Source organism: Trachemys scripta, chromosome 9 (assembly GCF_013100865.1).
Source record: "Trachemys scripta elegans isolate TJP31775 chromosome 9, CAS_Tse_1.0, whole genome shotgun sequence".
Taxonomy (NCBI): domain Eukaryota; kingdom Metazoa; phylum Chordata; order Testudines; family Emydidae; genus Trachemys; species Trachemys scripta.
Window position 1 is genome coordinate 93,208,868 of NC_048306.1, and position 24,113 is coordinate 93,232,980.

A 24,113-nucleotide genomic window follows, 5' to 3' on the forward strand; every position below is an offset into this window, starting at 1 on the left:
ACACCAAAAAAAAAAAAAAGCTCTGCATTAGCATTGTACCTCTCTAGGTAAATGTTTATGCTGCACAATAATGAACGCGTCAAATGTCACTTCACCACAGACACTGGATTTACCACCAATTTGACAAGGCTTTTTGAACTGACTTCTAAAATTAGAAGCAGCAAATCAACTGACCCTGCCTTAGGACTTATTTAAGGGCCTGCCTGATTTACGGTTTTGGCAGAGAAGACCATAACAACTGAGTAAGATTTACAATATGGTGTACAGGTTTTACATTTATTTCCAATATCACCTTTACAATTTTTACAGTCATACAGCTTTGTAGCATTCCTTAAAGATGTAACAACCTTTCTTACAATAGTGCTACCCAATGTACACAGTTCTACAGACCAAATATATTTTTTAAGTTTTTCCAGGGAGACTTCTAAGAATCACAATAACAATCCCAGTTTTTCAGAATTCAGGAGCACGTGACAGACAATCAGACAAATTAAACAGCAGATAAAGCTATCTAAGGAACATGAAGAAAGTTTGGATAATGAAAAGGCTAAAACTAAGTATACAGAATTAAATGTATTTAAACACTGTGGCCAACAATCTAGTATTTAATGACCTGATCATTACTCAAGAAAACATCCCAAGTCCCGAAAATCGTGCTAAACAGGAAATTTGGTAGTGTGCTCTGGACCTCTGACATAAGGATAGGATTTTCAATATACAGCTAATTTTGAATCTCAAATCAAGGCTTTCATAATTTGCATGTGTAATCATACAAAATGTGTGTACTTCAGATATGTATTTATGAGAACTGGGGCAATACTTTCACTGGTTTAAAAACAACATATTATACACCTTAGGGCTTTTTTCAATTTAAATTTAAATTTTGTCATACTACTACTAGTCTCATATTAAAGAAATACTAAAACATTTCTACATAGATTTTCACCATTTGTTTTTAGTCTGTTCACATACTTTCCCCCCAAATAAAGAAAAGGTAACCTTGTAGAAATATAAACTGACTGGCAAATAGCCATTGTAGAGTTAGGTTGTGCATAAGCCTCCCACATGAACTGATTGCAACAAACACTAAAAATGTACATCTCGTTAAAAGGATTTACCCAACTAAAAGTGCACCTTTTAATCAAGATTTTTTTCTTACTGCAGGCCAGGACTACATATGCAATTCCTAGTGAGCCAACTGGGTACACCAGCATTAACTAATAGCTCTAACATATGGCTATATATCTTTTTGTATCACTCTCAACATATCTAATGGAATTCTGTGAACAGACTTTCCTTTTTCCACTCTCCCACTGTGAACCTAAGTAACTCTTCAGGAGATTGCCCTATCACAGCAGGGCAGGCAAGAAACCTCTTTTGGATTAACACAAGTAGCACTAAAGCAGCATAACTTTCAATTTGCCGATGCTCAACCACATGGCAGGTTTTTGACAATTTTTTTTCCAATTTAGACCAAGCCAAAATTTCCTATGACCTTTTTACAAGATTCAAAATCTTGGGCGTCTATATTTACTTTTATCCCTAAGAGAAGGCCACGTTTCTGTGGAAGAAAGGAATTTGGTTCTAAAAGTTAGCAACATATCTCAATAGCATTGATAAGTATAATACACATATGCCATTTAATTAACCAAAAGGAGCTGCAAGCACTTTTCCTGGAGACATGAAATGATACTTCAAGATTTAGCACTATGTTATAATCCCCAAACAGAAAAAAAAAAAAAAAAGTATGGGGTTCCATTAGCAGATTATACTTTTGCTAAATGCAAAAACACAAATATAAGTCACTGTCTTACATTTCAGGCAGAAAGAAGATTTCCCTATCTATTCTAAACATCTAAAAATAGAAATTGGGTAATAGGAAATGGATCTGTTACTGACAATGAAATGGGTAGGCTTAGCTGCTACTATTGATGTGACAAAGCCATTTTCAGTACCATTACTCAAAGGGTGCTATACCCCATCTGCATCAGCAGTCACATCATTATCAATACTGAACCCATTATTGATAACCATGGTCAGCAACATGACAACGACTTCCTAGTACAGAGTGCGTCCCCTAGCCAGAGGATATTTTGTTCCTCCAATCTACGTGTTTCTCTGATTAACATTAACGTTAAATATAACACACCATAACACTTCAGGCTGCAGTTCTGAAACCTTTCCTACCCAAGAATGTCAACAACAAACCAGTTATTGCAAGGAGCATGAAACGCTCTGCTTAGGCTTCAGAGAGAGGAGCTCCAGGCTGCCTGTTCTAGAGAAAAGGAAGGCCTTGTACAGTTCAGCCCCACTTCCTACCCCACCGAAATACAGGGTAAGGTCTGGAACACTTGGGGTCTCTCACATTGATGGGGTTTGAGTAACCCCACTCACCTGCCTTGAAACGTGTCAATTGCTTTAGGGGCATTTGGCTTGAAAGACCCAGAGACCACACGATCCTTCTTAAAAAAAAGAACACCCTCACCGGGGCTGGGCTTCCCCAGCGCCACGGATCCACTTCGCTCCTCCAGGAAAATGAGTAATTCGATACAACCGCAACCGCAGCCTCCCTGGACACCGGAGGCAGTCAGCGCTTCGGCCCCCAGCTGCCCGGGGCGGAGGAGGGGGGAGGGGAGCCTGCTGCCCTTGGGGGTCACAAGGCAGGAGGGCGCCGCGCCTGTCTTTGGAGACAAGGAGACTCCCCACTCCCTGCCCACCCCCGGAGGGAGGCTGCCCGCCAGTCGCCCCCCGCCCACCAGCCTCCTCCACATATTATTCAGAGGAGCAGCCCCAGCGGCCGCATCACCCCCAGCATCAAGGGGATCCTCCGCCCCCCGCCCGCCTAGGGGCCACACCCAACCCCCCCACCGCACCACACACACACTCTCCCCTTAGGGGCCGCCACATCAGCCCCCCCCCCTCCCAGCTCGGGGCGCCGCAGCCCCTCCGCAGGCCTCTGCGCGCGCACCACACCAGGCCCGGCCACCGCTGGGGGGAGGGGGGGACAGCAGCCGCCACCACCGCCCCGCCCCGCCCCAGCTGGCAGCCCCCCCTTGGGTCCTTGCGCGGGGAGAGTCGCTGCCCAGGCCCGGCGGCGGGCAGGGGAGGCCGCGGGTCCCGCTTACCTGAGGGAGCTGCCTGCCTGCCAGCCAGACAACCGCGCTCCGGGCCGCTCCTAACGCCGGGCGGGACCGCGCATGGCCCAGCGGGCGGGGGGGGGGAGGAGGAGGAGGGAAGACGAGAGACGGGGGAGCCGCGCCTTCCGAGCTGGGCGCCGACAAACCTGCTGCGCCTGCCTCCGCTAATTCCGCCGGGGCTGCAGCAGCCGTTCCGCCCCCCCGCGCCGCAGGCGCAGGATGGTACGGCCCAAGGTGGAATAGTACAGTCCAAGGGGCGGGGCAGCTGCGGGGCACGGAGAGCGGGCTTTCTACTGGCAGTGGGCAGCCGCCGCCGCCGCGTGGCCCGGCCGTGCGCGCGCGAAGCTGCGCCATGTGGCTGGGGGCTCCTGCTTGCAGGCGTGTGTAATGCAGCCCCTGCGGGCGTGACGGCGGGCCCCGCACCCGCGCGACACGTTTAATCCGGAGCGCCTCTCTCCCCCGTTTACAGTGGGGCGCGTCCCTCCCTGCACGTCACCCCTCCGGGGCTTCATTAATGCAGAGCGTCTACATGCGTGTTTAACGTGCCTCATGGCACAAACGGTTCAGCGTTCAGCCCCACGGATAGTAACGGGCCTAGCAGCTCCAGGAGCATTCAATTAGGTAGAAGGGAGCTAGGGCCATGTTTATTCCACGCAGAGCACCTAGGGTGTTGTTGAAGGCATTCTACCACTGCGGGCAGTAAGTGTGGTGTGATGCTACACTCTTAATTTCATGCATAATTTACCATGCATATATTGGGCATGTTGAGGGTGATGACATTCATACAGCTCTTTAATAAGTTTAGGAGAGCTGTAGCAACTATATGCATGGGGGTGTAGACATGTCACTCCTAGGCTCTTAGCAAGACAAGGTGAGGTAAATATTTAGTCAACCAATTTCTGGGAGTAAGAGACATACTTTTGAGCCACACGGCACTCTCCTTCAGGTTAGGGAAAAGGTACCATATGCATGCATACACATTCAGTATATAGTAGGGAACCTCTCTAAAGGCTTTCTTTAGTACACCATATCGGTCGTCTTTCATAGGGATGGTGAAGAACAGCAACTACAATTTCACCTGTGCATCTAATGCATAACATCTACATGCAAGTTAAATTGGGTGGCTAACACTGTGCTGTAAACGTGTAAACAGATGCAGGTGAACCAATAAATTATTTTCTGGCTCAGCACCCCATATAAATTTAATTTGCTACCTGGCATGTCTACTGAAGTACACCACAGCTGTATGCATTTGTAATTTTGGACACCATTCTAATATCTCATGAAAAATCCAAGTAAACAGTTTATTCTGGGGGGGACTCAGAAAACAGGGTGGAGTTGGTAGGAGTAGAATCCTCACTTCAACCAGAAATTAAGGCCTGGGGCATCCTCACAGCCCAGCCATATCTATCTACTGCTAGGTAATTCAAGGCGCAGCAACGTATGCCACGGTCACTCCCACATTTCTCCTCTCTGCGCTGATCTGCAGACATGGACCACTGAGACTTCCCTGGCACCCAGGAGGCTGTGGAGTACCCATATGCAGATTTTACACCACTTTTGCCTATAGCAACTCTGTTTAAAGCTGTTTTGGCCATTGCATTGGCACATAAGCATCTCCAGCTTCACCCCTTAGCGTGAGAGATGCACCTAGATACATGTTAAGTGTGGTGCATATCTTATTAACAGTTGCATGCTTTTATTTCAGTGGGTATGACAATTTTTAAGGGCCATCATCAAACTGGTGACAGCCCCTCTAAATCTCTACATAAACGGTTAAGGAAATTCTGTACAAAAGAAGTATTTACATATTGGCTGGGTTTGTAGATAGTTTAATACTGACTGCACCATTTAACATTATCAAGAAAACTGCCAGGCACTGAGACTTTGTCTCCAGTCTGGGTTTCTGATGCATCATGGCAGTATATAATCTGAGCTTCCCTCTTGCCTTTAAAATATTCCCTCTGAACAGCAGCTGCAGCAACCACTGACCTAGCTTATTAAATGCAATCACTACATAAAATATTATGCACATTACAGGAGATTTAATACTTGCAGTTTCCTTTTGCTGCTGCCGATATTGCTTTAAAAATCCATCCAGAATGTCACAAAATAAATGCATCCCTTGTATTTACTCACACTGAAGCCTTGATTGCACAGGAGCAATTTCTTTCCCACTTTCCACTTCCCTCATGGACTGATCCAATGTGACAGACAGTTGCTATGGATTCGCATCTCTGACGTCAGAAGATTTAAAGAGAAAGAGCTCTTGGGATAACTCCAGAAAGGAGTATAATTAAGGATGGGATTTGAGAAAAGGATGTGACTAGAATAGGGTTTCTCATCCTTTTTCATACCATGTCATCCCATTTATACACTTACAGTTGAGTTTTACAAAGATTTGGTATTGTTTTGCATCAAAACTGGTTGTTATGGGTTTGCAGGCCCTGAAGCTTGTAAAGTTTCAGATTCAATTGTAATGCACTTTGGCATGCTTGAATTTTGCATGAACTCATAGGCAAGGATGCGTTTGATGGGTTCATGTTTGCATGAAGTTCACACAAGTTGAGCAACCAGATGTGGCCATATGAGACAGTACTACGCATGTGACTTGTCCTGATGAACTTGAGAATTTGAAGTACAACACAAAGAACAGATTCAGAAATTTAATAGCTGTCCAGAGAGAGCAAAAATGCCTTTTAAAAAAAAACATTGCTGAACAGTTTTTGTGCCTGTCAACTGTTCACATGAACCAGTGTTGGTTCACAGACAAGCCCAAGTGTTATAGCCAACTCACTCTAATTTATATTCTCCTCTTAAAAGTTACTTAGGTTTAGAGGCAGCCCCATCTCCTTTACAAAAGGGAGAGCAGCGTTTTGTTGCCCGTAGTACTGTATTAGTGGGGAAATAATGCTCAGCAGTCTATTGAATTGGTTTCTAACATGAATTATGTTTGCATAAAGCCTACGTGAGGTGGATATAAACAGTAAAACTGAATGAACTCCATTGCAAATACCAAAGGGAGAAGCTTAATTATCACCAGAACTGTTCTGCTACATCTGATGCCCTCCCATTAGCAAATAATACCTGTTGGGCAATAATCCCGCAATGTGAAACTAAAAATGGAGTTTATTTACAGAATTTTGAGACACAAATAGATTTGCTAAACACATGACACTGCATTTAAATTATTTTCTTGTATATTGATAATTATTTTGTTTCCCTAGAACAGGCCTTGATAGAGACTCTGGATATTAAGTGAGTCACAGAGCAAGAGGGAAACAAAAACAGGAGAAAAAGGAAGAGTAAAGATTCTGTGATGTGACATGTATGATCTCAGGACAATTGCCACCACAACTGCTCCTAATTGGCACCCTCTTTGACACTCTCAGGAGAGAAGCCAACATTTTTCACTCACACCCAGCCAAGTGGAACCAATATAGACTACAAAGCCTTTGCATTCCTGAATGCCTGCAGCCAAATTATGGCCTGCTCCCAAGTTCCCTCTCTTTCCTGTTCCTGATATGATATGAGTGATATGTTACTTACAGCTGCTTCACTGGAATGGAGAGCTTGCAAGAAAGCCCCCGCATGAGTGCTCCCGAGCAGGGGGGCAGCCATCATTTTTCTGCTGGTGCTCAGCAGTGTAGTGCCTGGGGTGGCCCACAGCCAGGGAAGCAGCATGTATGCCCAGGGTGAGGGGTCCATGTTCTGAATGCCAGGGTATTACATTGGCAGGAACACTGGCTGCTCCCATTGCACATGTGTAGCTAGGGGCACCTCTCCCCATTAGCACCCAAAGGCACTGGGACTGATTTTTCTCTCACATTGGTAAGAATCACTAGTAATTTCACTGAAGTTAGTGGATTTGCACCAGTGTAAAACTGGTATATGAGAGAGGAGAAAATAGGTTGCACCTCCATTATTCAGCGGCTGCCAAGTACCATGTCAGTTTCAAAGGGCACCTATGAGAGCTGCTCTAACTCATACCCTCCATTATCATAGCCTGTACTGAGCTTATGGCAGTGGTGAACAGTGGGATGAAAGGCTGCTTATTAGGTCATATCTCCTTCCACTCTATGCTGTGCCAACATGCTGACTGAGCCAGGAGTTCTTCAGTGGAGTACACAGAACCTGTTTAGCTACTATAAAGTGATTATAGGGCAATCCTGAGTAGGACCATAATCCTTGGGTGGTGCACCTGCCTCTTTCCCCTTTCCAACACAGTTCTGCCTCATAATAAGCATAACTGAGTCTTAGGTATTTAGTAAGAGGATTTCACAGAGTCATAGGCTAGGTCTACACTACCCGCCTGAATTGGCGGGTAGAAATCGATCTCTTGGGGATCGAATTATCGCATCTCATCAGGATGCGACAATCGATCCCCAAATCGACGCTCTTACTCCACCAGCAGAGGTGGGAGTAAGCGCCGTCGACGGGGAGCCGCGGAGGTCGATTTTGCCACCGTCCTCACAGCGGGGTAAGTCGGCTCCGATATGTCGAATTCAGCTACACTATTCGCGTAGCTGAATTTGCGTATCTTAAATCGACCCCCCCCTGCCCCCGTAGTGAAGTATAGTATCTGGACCAGTCTTTGGGGTTAGGCAACCCTCATATTTTTCTGACATGATACTACCGTGTTATATCAAGTCATTTATCAATACTACAATATACACTGTAAAAAAGCAGTTCATTGCTTACATTGCATTGAGTCATAACAACGGAAATGTTTATGCACATCCCTTACTTCACCAACTGACTCAGCTAACAAGCCTGATATTTTAATAACTTTGTCCTGGTTCTAAAGAATACACTGGTGCTTCTCAGTTGAAGACATCTGTCCTTCATTTATTCAATGGACAGGTGTCATTCAGGAACATATTTACCTTGCATTTAATGAGTGATCCCCATTGCAAACTTCAAAGGTAACAGATCAAGACTGGATTCAACTTTGTTTTTCTTCACCAGAAAAGAAAAAACCTCATTCAGAGAGTCACTAGACGGCTGCAGAAGAAGTTGCTTAATCACCTTTCATAAAGGGGGAAATTGTCACAAGGACGAAAAATTTCTGCAGATAAGGCAACTCTGCCCATCCAAGCTGGTTCCCTTAAAGTTTCTCTCAACTCCACCTCCTGATGGTAAACTTCAGTTGTGGGTGGGGCTCACTAACAGGATATGGGCCTCAAATGAACACAGCCCTTTTTATCCTCTTTCAAAATGGAGCTTTGCGGAACACTAAACTAGCATATTGGTAAATAAAAAGGAAAAAAGTGTATGAAAGTTTAACATGGATAGAGCCCTGGAAAGTTCCATTTTCATTTTAACTGATTATATAATATGCCTCAGATCCTCAAAGGTATTTAAGTGTCTAATTATTCTTTGTCCTTCCACCTAAGAATCTCAAAACATCTTACAAAAAAAAGAAAAAAAGAAAAAAAAAAGTATCCTCAACTCCTCTGCGAGTCAGGAAAATATCTTCATTTGCAGACGGGGAAAGTGAAACATGCAGAGCTTGATTCTCTGTTACCTTGTAGTTTGTTTAGTCATTGGAATCCATGCAAAAGGAGTATGAAATGCTACTAAATCAGAATTCTCCACCCACACCAGTGATAATATTTTACAAGCATTTTCATCCAACTCCATGTAAGATCAGTGGCTTCAGATACTGGGGCCTTGTCGACACAAGCAAATTACAGATTTAATTCAATAGGCCTTAGATTGGTTTAGCATGTCAGTAAGAAAAAACGGTTACCTACCTTTCGTAACTGTTGTTCTTCAAGATGTGCTGCCCATATCCATTCTATTCTAGGTGTGCATGCCCATTGTCAGAATTTTTTGCCTTAGCAGTATCTGTAGGGCTGGCTCTGGCATCCTCTGGAGTCTCGCGTTCATATGCCGGTATATGAGGCACAGCTGGCCCTATGCCCTCTCAGTTCCTTCTTGCCGGTAACTCTAACAGAGGGGTAGGAGGGCGGGTAATGGAATGGACATGAGCAGCACATCTCGAAGAACAACACCAATTATGAATGTTAGGTAACCGTTTTTTCTTCAAGTGCTTGCTCATGTCAATTCCATTATAAGTGACTCACAAGCAATATCCCTGGAGGTGGGCTCAGAGTTCATGGTTGTGCAGTTTCCAATACTGCTCTACTGAAGCCAGCATCGTCCTGGGCCTGCTGCATGATCATGTAATGGGATGTGAACGTATGGATGGATGACCAGGTAGCGGCCCTGCAGATATCTCGAATCGGCATCTGGGCAGGAAGGCTGCCGATGAGGCTTGCGCTCCGGTTGAATGGGCAGTGACAATCACCGGCAGTGGCACCTTTGCCTGTTCCTAGCAAAACCTTATGCAGGCAGTGATCCACAATGAAATTCTCTGAGCAGATGCAGGAAGGCCCTTCATTCTGTATGCCACCACGACGAAGAGCTGCGTCGACGTATGGAACAACTTAGTCTTTGGGTCCTTGGCCTAAAATTTTTGCAGATCCTGCACTTTTCTTTCATGTGTGACTCCCCCAAATACTTTAGGCAACTGCTGTAGGGGTCACTAACCGGCATAGGCTTATTACAAGCTGAGTACGGTTTGCAACCCAGAAACGGGCATGCCCCACCGCACGGTAAAGTAATTGCTGAGATTCTAACTAACTAACCTAACACTTAATTACTAACTAACTATTGTCAACTATATACAAAGAGAACAGCCAGTAGCTAATAAACCGCTATCATACCTGCAAAGCAAGAGGAAGGCACTTCAAGCAACCATCAGGGGTGGTAATAAGGAACTGAGAGGGCACCAGAGTCAGCCCTACGGATACCGCTAAGGCAAAATTTCTGACAACAGTACACGTGGGCATGCACACACCTAGAATGGAATTGACATGAACAAGTATGTGGCCTACGGGCCGCAGGTTGCCTCCACTGCTCTAAGTCCCCACATCCAGGCTTTATCTAAACTCTGCTGATTCTTTCTGCATAACATCTCTAAGATGCAGCCTTTCCTATCCATTTACCACAACTAAAACGATCATCCAGGCTTTCATCACCTCATGCCTCGATTACTGCAACATCCTTCTCTTCGGCCTTGACAAACAATCTTGCTTTGCTCACATCCATTCACAATGCTGCTGCAAAGGTCATTTTCCTAGCCCGTCACTTTTCCCATGTCACCCATCACTTTGCATCCCTCCACTGGCTCCCCCTTCTTGATCACAAACACAAGCTGTTTGTATTCATTTTCAAGGCCCCTCAGAGTCAGTCCCTCACCTTACCAATCACCTCGCAGTCACTATCTAGCTGTCTATGCTTGTCTCCAATCTCCACTCAGAGGCAGATTAGGAGTTTGTGGGGCCCTGGGCAAGAGCAAGAGAGGGCCCCTTCCGCCTGCAGTCTATCCCCCCGCTCTCCTCTGGTGCTCCTGCAGGGGAAGTGGAGTCGGGGTGTGGGGGTTTGCCCCGCCTGCCGCTCCTGTCGGGGAGCAGGGTAGGGGTGCTGGGGGCTTCCCCCACTCCCCAGTAGGAGCACCGGGCGGGCGAGGGGGAGCGGGAAAAGCCCCCATGCCCCAACCCCGCTCCCCGGCAGGAGCGCCGGGCAGGCAGGCGGAGTGGGTCAGGGCACAGTGGTGCCCATTTTTCTGGGGGCCCCCCAATTGGCCTACTGGCTAATCCGCCACTGCCCACTTGTTAAATTTTCAAACACCTTCATGCTTTCTCCCATGTTGTCCCAACACTTGGAAGGCAGTCCCTGTATGATCTGCAAAGTTACCTCATTATTCACCTTCAAATCCCTCCTCTAAGCTTTTCTTAGGTAACTTGCCTATAAAAAGTTTGACTACCCTTAGGCTGCTAGTGGTCTAAAGAAACTGATTTAGAAACAATTTTGTAAAATCAGTGCAACCTGCTTGTGAGCACGTTATTTCTGTTTAGGAGTGCCTTATGCTGACCGATATTCTCATTGTTTCCTTATACTCACTCATCTGTCTGGTCTTTTACTGAGATTGTAAGCCCCTTGGGGAAGAGACCATCTTTTGATTCTGTGTTTGTGCAGAGCCTAGCACAATGGGATCCTGGTCCAATACAAATAGATAATACTAGTAAAGGTTGAAAAGCTGCTGGTTCAACAGGGCGCTGAGAACTCTTGCCAGCACAATTCTGCCAGTTTTTAAAGCTGCCTTCATCCCCCCTGGAAGGAAACTCTATGGAAGGCCATGTCAGTTAGATCTACTCTGAGTTGAACTGGTGTTAGTGGTCATAGGAGATTTTTTGAAAATTTCCCTAGTCTGGACAGCGCACGAGACAGCTCATCCAACCAGCCTCAGAAAATCTAAAAATATCAGTTAAGTCTCTGCAAATTCTTACCTCACTTCCTAAGAAATGCATAGTTCATCATTAGCATGGTACTTTCCACGCTTCCAAACTGCCCACTATTTCACCAGCTCCATTGTTAACAGCCCATTATTTAACTTATTTCCAAACCATCTCACAATATAGATGGTTAGCTGTGTTTCTCCAGGAGGCAAAGATTTTAAAGCAAAAACACACACACACACACACACACACACACAAATCTATAAAGGATCTCATCTATTGATCTTACCAAAGAAAAACCAGGGCAGAGAATCACAATATCTTCAGCAAATCTTACGAAATCAGAGGAAAGAGTAGGCTGCTTTTTAGACTTCAGAATTAGTTTGGCCATTTAGCAATCCATTTTGGTTATTCTGAAGAAAAAAAAAAAACTGTCTGATAGTGACTTTGGTTTCTCAACAGCACTAATTCACAAAGGAACTGTCCTGTTGATTAGTTAGCTTAATCAGGTTTTCTTTGCAATACATATACTCCTTCCCTTTTATAGAATCATAGGACTGGAAGGGACCTCGAGAGGTCATCTAATCTAGTCCCCTGCATTCACGGCAGGACTATATTATCTAGACCATTCCTGACAGGTGTTTGTCTAACCTGCTCTTAAAAATCTCTAATGATGGCAATTCCACAACCTCCCTAGGCAATTTATTCCAGTGCTTATCCACCCTGACAGTTAGGAAGTTTTTCCTAATGTCCAGCCTAAACCTACCTTGCTGCAATTTAAGCCTATTGCTTCTTGTCCTATCCTCAGAAGTTAAGAAGAACAATTTTTCTCCCTCCTCCTTGTAACAACCTTTTATGAACTTGAAAACTGTTATCATGTCCCCTCTCAATCTTCTCTTTCCCAGACTAAACAAACCCATTTTTTCAATCTTCCCTCATAGAAAGATTGTTTTCTAGACCTTTAATCATTTTTGTTTCTCTTCTCTGGACTTTCTCCAATTTGTCCACATCTTTCCTGAAATGTGGCGTCCTGAACTGGACACAATACTCCAGTTGAGGTCTAATCAGCATGGAGTATAATGGAAGAATTACTTCACGTGTCTTACTTACAACACTCCTGCTAATACATCCTAGAATGATGATGGTTTTTTTATGCAACAGTGTTACACTGTTGACTCATATTTAGCTTATGGTCCACTATCACCCCCAGATCCCTTTCCGCAGTACTCCTTCCTTGGCAATCACTTTGTTTTGTCCTCACCCTTTGTTTTGACTCTGATTGACAGAACCTCTTACCACTACAATCTAGACAGTTAGTTAGATGAGAAACTTTGATCCACACCTATGCCAGCCTTTATATTTACTTTTCCCCCCCATTACATTCAGATTAACTGCTTCCTGATAAGTGATACAGCCCTTGCTCTGTTTTCCCAGTGACCAATGAAGAAACTGGGATTGTTAAAAGCTTGCTTGCTTTACTGTTAAATGTACTCAATCTACTAAATGGGGTTACATATACACCTCTACCCCAATATAACGCTGTCCTTAGGAGCCAAAAAATCTTACTGCATTATAGGTGAAACTGCATTATATCGAACTTGCTTTGATCCACTGGAGTGCGCAGCCCCACCCCCCCGAAGCACTGCTTTACCGCGTTATATCCGAATTCGTGTTATATCGGGTCGTGTTATATAAAGGTGTACCACCTTTGCTACCATACAGGAAAGCACATGCTATATCTTCAGGCTTTGCTTCCATGTTTGCCTGTTTCCTCCTAAACATGCTATCTCTTTATCCTCGAGCTCTGGTTTTCATTCTTGCTACTGTCTCACATCGATTTATTTCCAGAACACTTCAGTGGTTCAGCAGTGCAACTGAAGCAAGACGGAGCTTTTACTATTCTGTCAGCAGCTCTGCTTGTACATAGGTGACCTTTCACAGTACCCAGTAATGGTAATCTTCCACCAGACAAGGCGGTGTCTGACATGAAATGTATCTGTGGTCTCAGTCTAATTCTTAACAGACAAGGGTCCAACCTGCATCACAAGAGACACTACCAATGACTTAACTGGCACCCTTGTTGTCAGCCTCAGCAGAAATTAAAGATGGAATGGCCAAGGGGCCCACATTTCCACACACCCCCACGCCCCAAAAGGAAGACTCTAGGTCAGGGTTTAGTCAGGCTGGTGGGGAAAGAGTGCATTTTCTGTGCTTTATCAGCTGAACTTGTTCTGTTAAGAAACACCAGGCTTTGGTTTCCAGGGCTGTCAATACAGTGTCTTTCAGGCACCTTTAAATCCAAATGATTTAAAATAGAAAAATCAAGGCAGAGAAAATGTAATAAAAGTAAAAGAATAAAACAAGGAAACTATCACTTGAAATCTGAAGAATCAGTGGCTGGAATGGAAAGTGAGAGACAAACTGATTGGCTTTGGAGGTCCAGTGTAATCACGGATTATGCAATGAAGTCAGTTCACTCTGCAGTTAGGTCTTGGAGTCTCGACTCCAGACTCTCTGGAGGGAGCCAGGTGACTCACTGTGTGAGGAGAACAACTGAGCAACCATTGCAGTGCCACTTGAGTGGAAGGAAGGAAGGAGTGAGAATATTATAAAATCTTTGTTCTGCAAGTAGTTCTGTGTGACAAAAGTATAGGACTGATGCAAATATGGAAAATGCTCCAAGAGCAGCTACAAAAAAAAAAACAAAAAAACATTTGAGTATTTTTGCTCTCTTCAGAGAATGGAGATGAGTGGCAGCACAGAGTGATTATTACTGGGCCTCCCATTTTGAATATAACTTGCTAGTTCACAACACTGATTCTGAAGTTCTCTTTGTGGATTTTCCTTTGGATTCTTGTCTCCAGATAGGAATTTGGGTTTAATATACACATGGAAGATTACGAGAGTCTGGCCTACGAATCCTGAAGATGCCCTCAGGGTTCTTGGGATACCACACAGGGGCCCCACTTTTTCAGGCTGCAAATCTATTCCCAATTATTAATAACAATTTCTGTGTATTACTGGTCTTTGGGGCATACATGGCATGTTACCATACGCCCAACAGGATCCCTATTCCAAGGATTTTGCAGATTGTAGGCATGAATGAGTACAATATTGTGCAAACAAGAACCACATCCATCAACACAGAGCAGTAGGTGATCATTTCAGGCGAGTTCTTGGGTGCTTCTTAAAGAAGAGCGGGCATAATATATGTTAATGGAAAATTCTGTTCTAGGCATATGGGGTGAACTGAATGAAGAAGACAATGCAGACAATCATGAAAGACTTACCAAATCAAAGGTAATAAACAAACAATAATAATATCATCACCTAGTTCTTATATGGCACTTTTTATCAATAGATCTCAAAGCATTTTACAAAAGGATCCCCATTATACACCTAGGGAAATGGAAGCATTGGGAGGTGAAATGACTTACCCAAAGTCACCTAGCAGACTAGTGGCAGAGCTGGGAATAAAATCAAGGCCTTGTGAGTCCCAGTCCAGTGCTTTATCCACTAGGAAACACTTCCATAGAAGGGGTAGTGCAGAAATTGACATGGACAGAGTTATCAAAGGGTGTAGAATTATGAAATACCATGAAGGTGAAGAGGAGAAATGTATTAGTTAAATGTTGACACCATGTTTATATATCACATTTAGTTTGTGCAAGCTGTGTACATTTCAATTGGCCTCTCATCATCTTCCACTTGAAATGGTAGAAGCATGGAGAGCAGTATGCTTGTAATGTTTAGAAATTACAGTACTACCAACAACTGTTGTCCAAGCACAGTAAAAATGTATCAAGGTACATTCTACATATTTTAAATGGAAGATTGTTTAATTCAGCTACTGGCCAATATTTTAGAAAAACGTCAATTCTTTATAAGCATATAAATTTGTACACTATCATCAGAGCACACAAATGAACAAATTTACACATCCAAAACCTATTTCTCGCACAAACTGAATGTGATTTATGTTTAGCCTGTGGAACTCCAAGCTACAAGATGTTACAGAGACAAATATGATTTAGTGAGATTCAAAAAGAAGTTAGACATTTAAATGAATGAGAACAGCAGGTGCAGTTGCATTAACTAGGATAACAATGACAAAAACTATGAATCCTCATGCTTTGGGATATAAACTAATCTCCAGCTGGGCTTGGGAAGACATTTTCCCTATGGCACACTACTGCATAAGAGATGCATTATAGAAGTGTTTTGATTCCTCTGAGGTATCCAGTTATTAGCAAGTGTAAAAGACAGGATACTGAACTACAGGGTTCATTATTCAGCCTAGTATAGCAATTCAGGTTTTGCCACTTAAGAGATTTTATTTCTCTTAATTGAAAGGATTTTTGGTACAAGGGTTGAATTTTAGGATTCATGAATGAGAAAGTCCAATACCAGAGGCTAATTCCTCCAGAGCTAGAGAGAAACAAAGGCTGCTCTTAGCAAACTTTTCAACATGCTCTGCCACTGACACTCAGCTTTGACCTCTATCAACCTTGTTCCTATGGCCTTGATCCTTCCTGAGAGTAAGGCTGCCAGTCGCAATGAATTAGGGATGTTGGAAATGACATTGTGGCCTAGATTGCGCTAATACATCATTTCAAATGTGATCGGAGACAGATTTAAAAGCAGGCTGTGAGCAATGAAAATGAATTCACTACTGTGCCCTCAATTAGGTGATCAAGTCCTTTATAAGGAGTCATCTGGGAAAAGCGGGGGGGAGGGAAGACCCATTTTGCAGTGCTGGTCTAGGTTTACCTCTTAATGGTTCCCTTTAGCCAAAATAAATGCATATGCTGTCCATTAAATGGGCTGGATGTCACCTAGATCTTTTTGAAACTCTGATACACTAGAGGTTCAGAGCTCCTAAAAGAAGCCTGGACTTGTACAACAGTTAAGACCCAACATTTAGGGATTATTTTAAGAGGGGGATAAAGAGGTGGAAGTCTCACATTCTAGTCAAATGATATGATTTAAAAGACAAATGAAATAGTTTGTAGAACATAATTGTAAAACAGGGTTGCACTTAAATAATACTTGCACACACACAGTGCTATTTATTCAAAGATCGCAAACTGTTTACAATGGTGAATACCTTTCATTATCCACATTTTACATATGGGAAAGTGAGGAATAAAGTTCTGTAAGTGACTTGCCAAGGGTGACCCAGTGAATCCATGGCAGAGCTGACTGAAATCAAATCCAGGTCACCTGCCTACCCTACTCTTGAGACTAAATACACTATATAACATACCAGCATTGCACTAGTCATGACAGGGTGCATGAGAAACAAAAAAAATTGAAACTGAGTATGAGAAACGTGAAAGTGACCAATCTTGTTCAGTCTCTGAATGAATGAAATGCAAAAAGTAAAACAGCAAAAATATTACACAGATTAAAAAAAATAATCTTTCCTTTTTAATAAGCTACACTACCAATACTGAAAAGGAGTTTTATTAGTATTTGATTTTCTTCTGAACAGCACTTTCTAGCTTTTAGTCCAGAGGTCCCCAAAGTGTGGGGCACATCCCCCTGGGGGCACAGAGGACTGTCCAGGGGGCGTGGTGGGGGCCTGGGCCAGCCCCCACGAGGGCAGAGAGGGAGCATCACCCAGGCCCTCTCTGCTCCATTCCAGCCCCCAGTTGCATCCCCAGCTCCTGGCCCCATGCCTGGCTCCGCTCCTGACCCTGTACCAGGCCCCCAGCCTGGGCCACTGGCTGCGGCTCCATGGGGCTGAGGCTGGGGCTGAGGCTAGGGACAAGGCCAGGAGTGAAGTAGCACCTGGCCGCGGGCCCCGCTGCCAGCCCCCACTGCAGCCTGGCTGTGGCTCCATTCCTGCCCCCACCCTCAGCTGCAGCCCCACTCCCAGCTGCGGTCCCAGCCTCAGCCCCTTTACCCCCGTCCGCATCCACTCCCACACTCCAGCCGTGGCCCCACTCTTGGCCACAGGGAGACAGGGGGGCGCGGACGGGGTAAGGAGGGCGTGACCCTCAAAAGTTTGGGGACTGCTGTTTTAGTCAATTCATTGCATGAGTTCAGGGTGTGAAATGCAAGCAAAAATATTGCACCCTTTCTAATCCTTCACATATTCAGTATGTGTCATAAATTGGGAATCATCAGACTTAAGGTGTATATTTTTATTGTCATAGACAGGCAACCTGAGGGATACAAACCTGATTTCCATTCCACAAATGCTCTGTCCCAGGGAAGACATTTGAAATATAGTACAGCCAACTGTCCCTTGACAGGCCCTATGTCTATGGGGGAGGGGGGGAACCACTATGGATGGAATAATTCGTGGTCTCCTCCAGCTCTTTCACCAAAAGAATGTGTTTCATGGCAAAGTAGGTTTGGGATTTTTTACATCATGTATCAGTTCAGCGCTGGTGAAAGGTACCACTTGGACAGCCCTAGAATACCAAAGGCCTCCATCTACAGAGCAGACAGGGCATGCGCAGCGGCAGCAGCAGCTTAAGCTTCCCACAAACACCCTCAACATCAGGACCGGCTCTAGGCACCAGCAAAGCAAGCACGTGCTTGGGGCGGCACATTTCCAGGGGCGGCATTCCGGCCATCCTTTTTTTGGGGGGCAGTTGCGCTCTTGGAGCTGCGCCACTTAGATGGGGCGAGGGCACTGTGCCCCCGTCCACAGCGGGAAGGGGAAGTCCCAGCCCCGGGATGCTGAGCTGCCAGGGCCCAGCCGCTACCTGAGGAGGAGAGGGCGAGTCCTGCCAGGGAGCTGGAGCTGCGCCACCTCATCTGCCCACTGGCTGCTGCACTGCCTTGTGCCACCCCTTATATCGGGGCTTCTCTGCGTGACCAGGTGTGGGGAGGGGGTAAAGCCCCTGCAGGCGCTGGGAGAAGGTGACATCAGTCCCTCCGCTTCCAGCGCAGCCTGCAAACTCCAGCCCCACCTGAACTTGGGGTGGCACATTTTTTGCTTGGAGCGGCAAAAAACCTAGAGCCGGCCCTGCTCAACATTGTGTCTCAACCTTGCCCTGAAGGAACCTCTTTGAACCAGTCACCTTGGCTCTGGGCTAAGGCTGCAAAAAAGAAAGTCAATTAGAGCCAACTGTAGTGGAGTTTTTGTATTGTGAATATGCATGCACTAGGAAATGGAGTGAGGCCATCAAGCATACTTCACATAATCCACCAAACAGCCTTAACATGGTAACAGTTTACAGTCACTATATATGACCTGGGCTGGATGGGCATCATTCCAGAGAGGAGGAGGGTTCTATAAACTATTACCAATGCCTCTGAGCCATTCAAATCCCCATAACGTTGGCAAAGTAGAGGAATTTTTCACCCAGGTTTCTCTCAGTTGCCATGGGAGCACCTGCCCACCCTTCACTCTGAATGTGCATTTCCTCAGTCATGGAGAGGGATCCAGGTTCTGATTCAAGAGCATTTTAAACCACAAGCACAAAGTAGTGTGATTTTTGTGACTTTTTGGCTTGTTGCTTCCTGCATTGGCCCACCTCAACCTGACCACATCCAACTTGCTACACACAGCCGCGGTGCGTTTGCATAGCAATCCAAATAATCTTGGCAGATGTAATAAGAAAAATCAAGATTTCCAAGCAGGATAAAAGTCCAATTGAAAATTAAAGCTTCTTAATGATGGAGAGTGAGTAACAGACAAAGATGAGTGATCAGAAACCAATGACGTTATACAATGTTGTCTGAAGTGTGGTACATACTGTGTATATATTTTATGGGAAAGCTTAATGGTTCTGCCAGCACATCCATAATCTATTTCCAGACGCATTCACTGATGCCCATTGAAAAAATTCCAATTGATAAATTGCCAGAATCAGTTGCTCTCTTCACTTCATGGGTACTATAAACATAAGAATGTTTCAAGCAGAAGTATTTTTAATATACCCAAAACATTCACAGAAGCAGCAATTCCCTCTTTGTTGCAGACAGCCATCTAGTAATTGGCATCCATTCGATGTTCAGTGCCATCTTGGGGCAGGTAACTGCCCTGTAAATTAACTATTAGATAGCAAAGCCAGCAGTGACTGGGACTATATGGCCATGGGTGAAGAAAGTCAGAGGAGAGGTAAACTGAAAATATCGAGTCTTCATATATGGTGGGCTGTTGAAACTGGAGCTTCTTAATCTCGTTTAAATTCCGAGTAGCTGAAAATCTTTTCCTTTTAAATCCCATCAGCTTGACAGCTATGTTAAAAAAAAATGCTTTTTTCCTGACAACTTGATTACCATATGAAGCACTAAAGGACAGCACTTCTAATCTTTCCATTTAGCAGGGAAACTTAATATTTACCATATTTCATGACATTTCCAAGGTCAATACAACAGCATATTTTCTCCTTAGAACTGTTAAAATGATTAATGTAGTGTTTTCAGTCTGAAACAAAATTTCAATTTTAAGATGCCAGATCAAATTCAACTCAGTTACACTGGTTTAAATCCAGAACTACTCCACCGAGAGCTGGATTTGGTTAGCTGTTTGCCTCACTGAAGCGAAGAGCATTAGGTTTGATCCTACCTCATCAAGGACCTTTGCCACTTATTTCAGTGGGAGCAGGGACAATGTTAAAGAAAAATGTATATTTAAACTTGCTCACCTTACCCAGTTACAACTGCAGTGTGGGCCTTTGACAGTGAAAAGAGTATTTGGCTACTGCCCAGAATTGTTGCTTGTTCTCATCCAAGCAGGAAGCTAGAAACTTGAGCAGTAGCCCAGGCACAATACCCTCATCAACCTCTCCATTATTCCAGCTACAAGAATTACCAATAAAGAGTGCAACCAAAGTCAGAGACAACAAAGAGCCTTGGCTTATGTGCTCACCTCCCCACTCTTAGGCCTGGTCCCCACTAAGCCCCCACTTTGGACTAAGGTACGCAAATTCAGCTACGTTAATAACGTAGCTGAATTCGAAGTACCTTAGTCCGAACTTACCGTGGGTCCAGACGCGGCAGGGAGGCTCCCCCGTCAATGCCGCGTACTCCTCTCGGCGAGCTGGAGTACCGGCGTCGACGGCGAGCACTTCCGGGATTGATCCGGGATTGATTTATCGCGTCTTAACCTGACGCGATAAATCGATCCCAGAACATCGATTGCCTGCCGCCGGACCCTCCGGTAAGTGAAGACGTACCCTTAGTCATTCCCTTGACGCCTGAGAGAGGGGGTAAGCTAATGGCCCTATCTTATATTCTTCCTAGTCCATTCTGATTAGTGACCTATAATAGAAGATCAGAAATCTATACAAATGTCATTAGACAAAGGGTGGTAATGTGGCATTGTAGCACAGTCAGGGCACTGTTGTACTAGAATAGTCACCCAGCACAATCATTTAGCCTGTACAGGTAGGCCCTACGGACTTGATTCTCCTCTCACACCAATGTTAATCTGGAGTAACTTCAGATAAGTCAGTGGCATTTACCTCCCTAGGCAAGACTAGTGAGCAGAATCAGGCCCCAAGACAAGATGTAGAATCAAGCCACCAGCTGTCAACTCTGGGGCCCAGCCCCAGAAAACCTCTTCACCCCACTATAGAGATTCCAATTTCCCAGAAGCCCCTTCCTTAATTTTTTTCCCCACTCCTCCCTTCCCTGCTTTCTCCCATTAGTTCCAGTCCTCTTTTTTCTACCTCTGTGCCTCATTTTTGCTTTCCATCCATTTTCTTAGCAGAGCTAGAGGTCTCGGGTTAACTGAGGGTTTTCAGTTTTCTTTGCCAAGAGCTGGTTCTGCTGTGTGGTCTCCCAGTGTCCTCAGACAGCACCTCCTGCTGGTTGCTCTCTGCACATTTCCATTACATGAGGTCACCAGGCATAGTCCCATCCCTTGAGCCCAGGCCAGGACAATTGCACCTACTTAATTAGCAGCCCTGATTCTACAAAGAGTAGGACTCTTTTCACCCTTTCCTCAGTGAAGCGACAGGAAGCAAAAATCTTCTTTTTTCCCCTTTCTTTAGAAGGGAGAACGTGTTTCTTAGCTCTGCATCTCCTGGCTTTTTGTGGTTTTAATCATATGCTGATTGTTTTAATTTATGTGAGCTGTATGCCATAGTAGCTTCCCATCTGCCTCTTGATGTCATTCAGGGTAGCTCAATAAAGAGTTACATGGAGTGGGACCCATCTGTGCAGGAGACTGCCTCTCTCTCTGTGCACTCTGCAGCCAGGTGATATCAGCTGGGCCTCACGCCCTGCATTTTAATGCTGGCGAATGGATGGCAGGTCATTTTCTGTCATGGAGCATCCTAAACACATCCACAAATACATGGATTTTTGATCTTGTGTTTTATAAATAACTCTACCTGAACATAATTAATAACTCCCAAATAACCCATCATTGCCAAATCACCACAAAGATAAATCACTAGTGGGCATCTGAGACAGAATCAAGTTAACTATTTGCAATACTGATTGTTGAATTGATATTGGGTATTAACTTTTTTATAGGATGATTTCACTTAACATACCGCTACATGTCCGACATCGCCAAGTTATCACAAACATCAATTACGTTTTCTGTAGAGTTCCACTGTTTTACAGTCCTGATTAAATTCCACTTGCAAGGCCTATGAAACAATCTAGCAGTGCTGTAACTGGTGGCTGAGGCCCTGAAGCACCGTGCAAGGAAAATATCCCTACTAGTTTGTGTCTGTCTCCTGCAGGACACAGTTCAGTTATTGTTTGTCTTCTTTCATGGTCAAATAGTTCAGATCAATGGGAGGATGTTGCCGCATTGCACGTGACTGGCAAAATATCAATGTGCATTGAAAACTGCTACTCTGCAACACACTTCTGAAGAAGCCACTCCCACATACAATCTTAGAGTAGCATAGATGGTCAGATGAACTGAATGAAGTATTCTCAGTATAAGGGGAAGATTTTCCACAGTGCTTGAGAATTTCAATTAAGTCCTTTATGATATAAGTAATAAATTATGTGACTGATGACCTTGACCCCACTCAAAACAAAAAAACAAGGGCCCCAGCCAACAGTTCTGAGCTGTCATTTAACATGGCACTCTTACTATTATCTTTTTCCTCTGCCCAATATTGTAAATTCATACGGTAGAGAGAGATTCTCTGCACAGAGGTTTCCCGTACTCTTGTGCTTTTAGTTTATTCTGGGCACAAACTCATCTCTGAATCTTCCTCTAGGTTGGCAACCAGGAACTGACAACTGTCTCTGACCCCATGATGAATTTTTTAAGGTCTGTTTTTCAGTTTCCCCTCTGAAATCAGGGGAAAATTCATTAACTTCCTTAACAACATCCCTGTGAGTTAATGTTTATAAACAGATTGAAAGATGAAGGACTTGATTCACCTGTGCCCCAGGAAACATTCTCCTCTCCTAGGCAGGCCAGAGAATTGGCAGCTTCCAGGAAGCCTTCACTTGGATCAAGCCTCCTCTTTGTCCGACTCAGGGCTTGAGCCAGAGTCATTACTTCTATAGTCTGTCAGACTCATGCACATTTCCCAGTGTTCTTAAATAGTGCAGCTTAGAAAGCAAAACATGCTTTGTTTTAATAGTCCAAATCCCACTTGCTTCTTGTCTTTATGTGCATCACAATATATTCTCTCAGAGCCGGATCCTCTGGTCCTTACACGTGAAGCAAAACTCCCACTGAAGCCATGAAGCTGCAGGATCAGCATCTTACAAGTTTATTTGTTTAACAGGTTTCTCCAGGCTTACAGGAAAGAGGAGGACAGACAAACACTCCATTGCTAGGTTTCATCTTTACAAAAAGGAAGTTTAGAGAGGAAGGAAGTTAAGTTAACTAAAAGAAAAGCAACACCCTTTCCTGCCAGGCTGGTAGTTGTGGCTGTAGACACTTTTACAGAGGACACTGAATGAAAGTGTCTCTTGAAAAATATATGAGAATTGTTAATTTCTTTGCTGTGCTGGCATACTGTCGAAATAATTGCTAATTCTGGCAAACTAACACCAGAATGATATATATCTGTATGGATACATTTGGGCCAACATTTCAAATGTAAGTCTCTAGAGCAGGGGTGGGCAAAGTTTTTGGCCCGTGGGCCACATGGGGTTGCAAAACTGTATGGAGGGCCGGGTAGGGAAGGCTGTGCCTCCCGAAAGAGCCTGGCCCCTGCCCCCTATCCACCCCCTCCCATTTCCTGCCCCCTGTCTGCCCCCCTCAGAATCCCTGACCCATCCAACCCCCCTCACTCCTTGTCCCCTAACCATCCCTTCCCGGGACCCCCTGCTCCCAGTCCCCTGACTGCCCTGACCCCTATCCACACCCCAGCCCCCTGAGGCCCCATGCCTATCCAACCCCCCTGTTCGCCATCCCCTGACCCCTATCCACACCCCTGCCCCCTGAGACATCCATGCTTATCCAACCCCCCACACACACACATTCCCCGTCCCCTGACCACCCCCTAGAACCTCTGCCCCATCCAACCGCCCCCTGACTTCCCCCCGCCCCTTATCCAACCCCCAAGCCCTGGCCCCCTTATCGTGCTGCTCAGAGCAGCATGTCTGGCCCCCGTGCCGCCTGGCAGGAGCGTACAGCCCCGCCGCCCAGAGTGCTGCCTGCGCAACGGCGGGGAGGGAGGACAGCGGGGGAGGGGCCACAGCGGGGGAGAGGCCAGGGGCTAGCCTCCCCAGCCAGGAGCTCAAGGGTCAGGCAGGACAGTCCCGTGGACCATAGTTT

The 24,113-nt window shown here is 45.0% G+C and overlaps 1 protein-coding gene across 3 annotated transcripts in view; it reads right to left on the reverse strand.

Annotated features, from left to right (window-relative positions):
• GNB4 (G protein subunit beta 4) overlaps positions 1 to 24,113 on the reverse strand; it is a 120,892-nt gene that overhangs the window by 53,930 nt on the left and 42,849 nt on the right. The window contains exon 1 of one of the 3 annotated variants that reach the window (XM_034782179.1): positions 5,277 to 5,298. The exons of 1 other annotated variant lie outside the window; for it this stretch is intronic. The gene's annotated coding sequence lies outside the window, so the exon portion shown is untranslated. Of the gene's footprint in view, positions 1 to 3,125; positions 3,256 to 5,276; positions 5,299 to 24,113 lie in introns of those variants that run through there. One more of the 3 variants, XM_034782178.1, reaches the window with a different exon arrangement.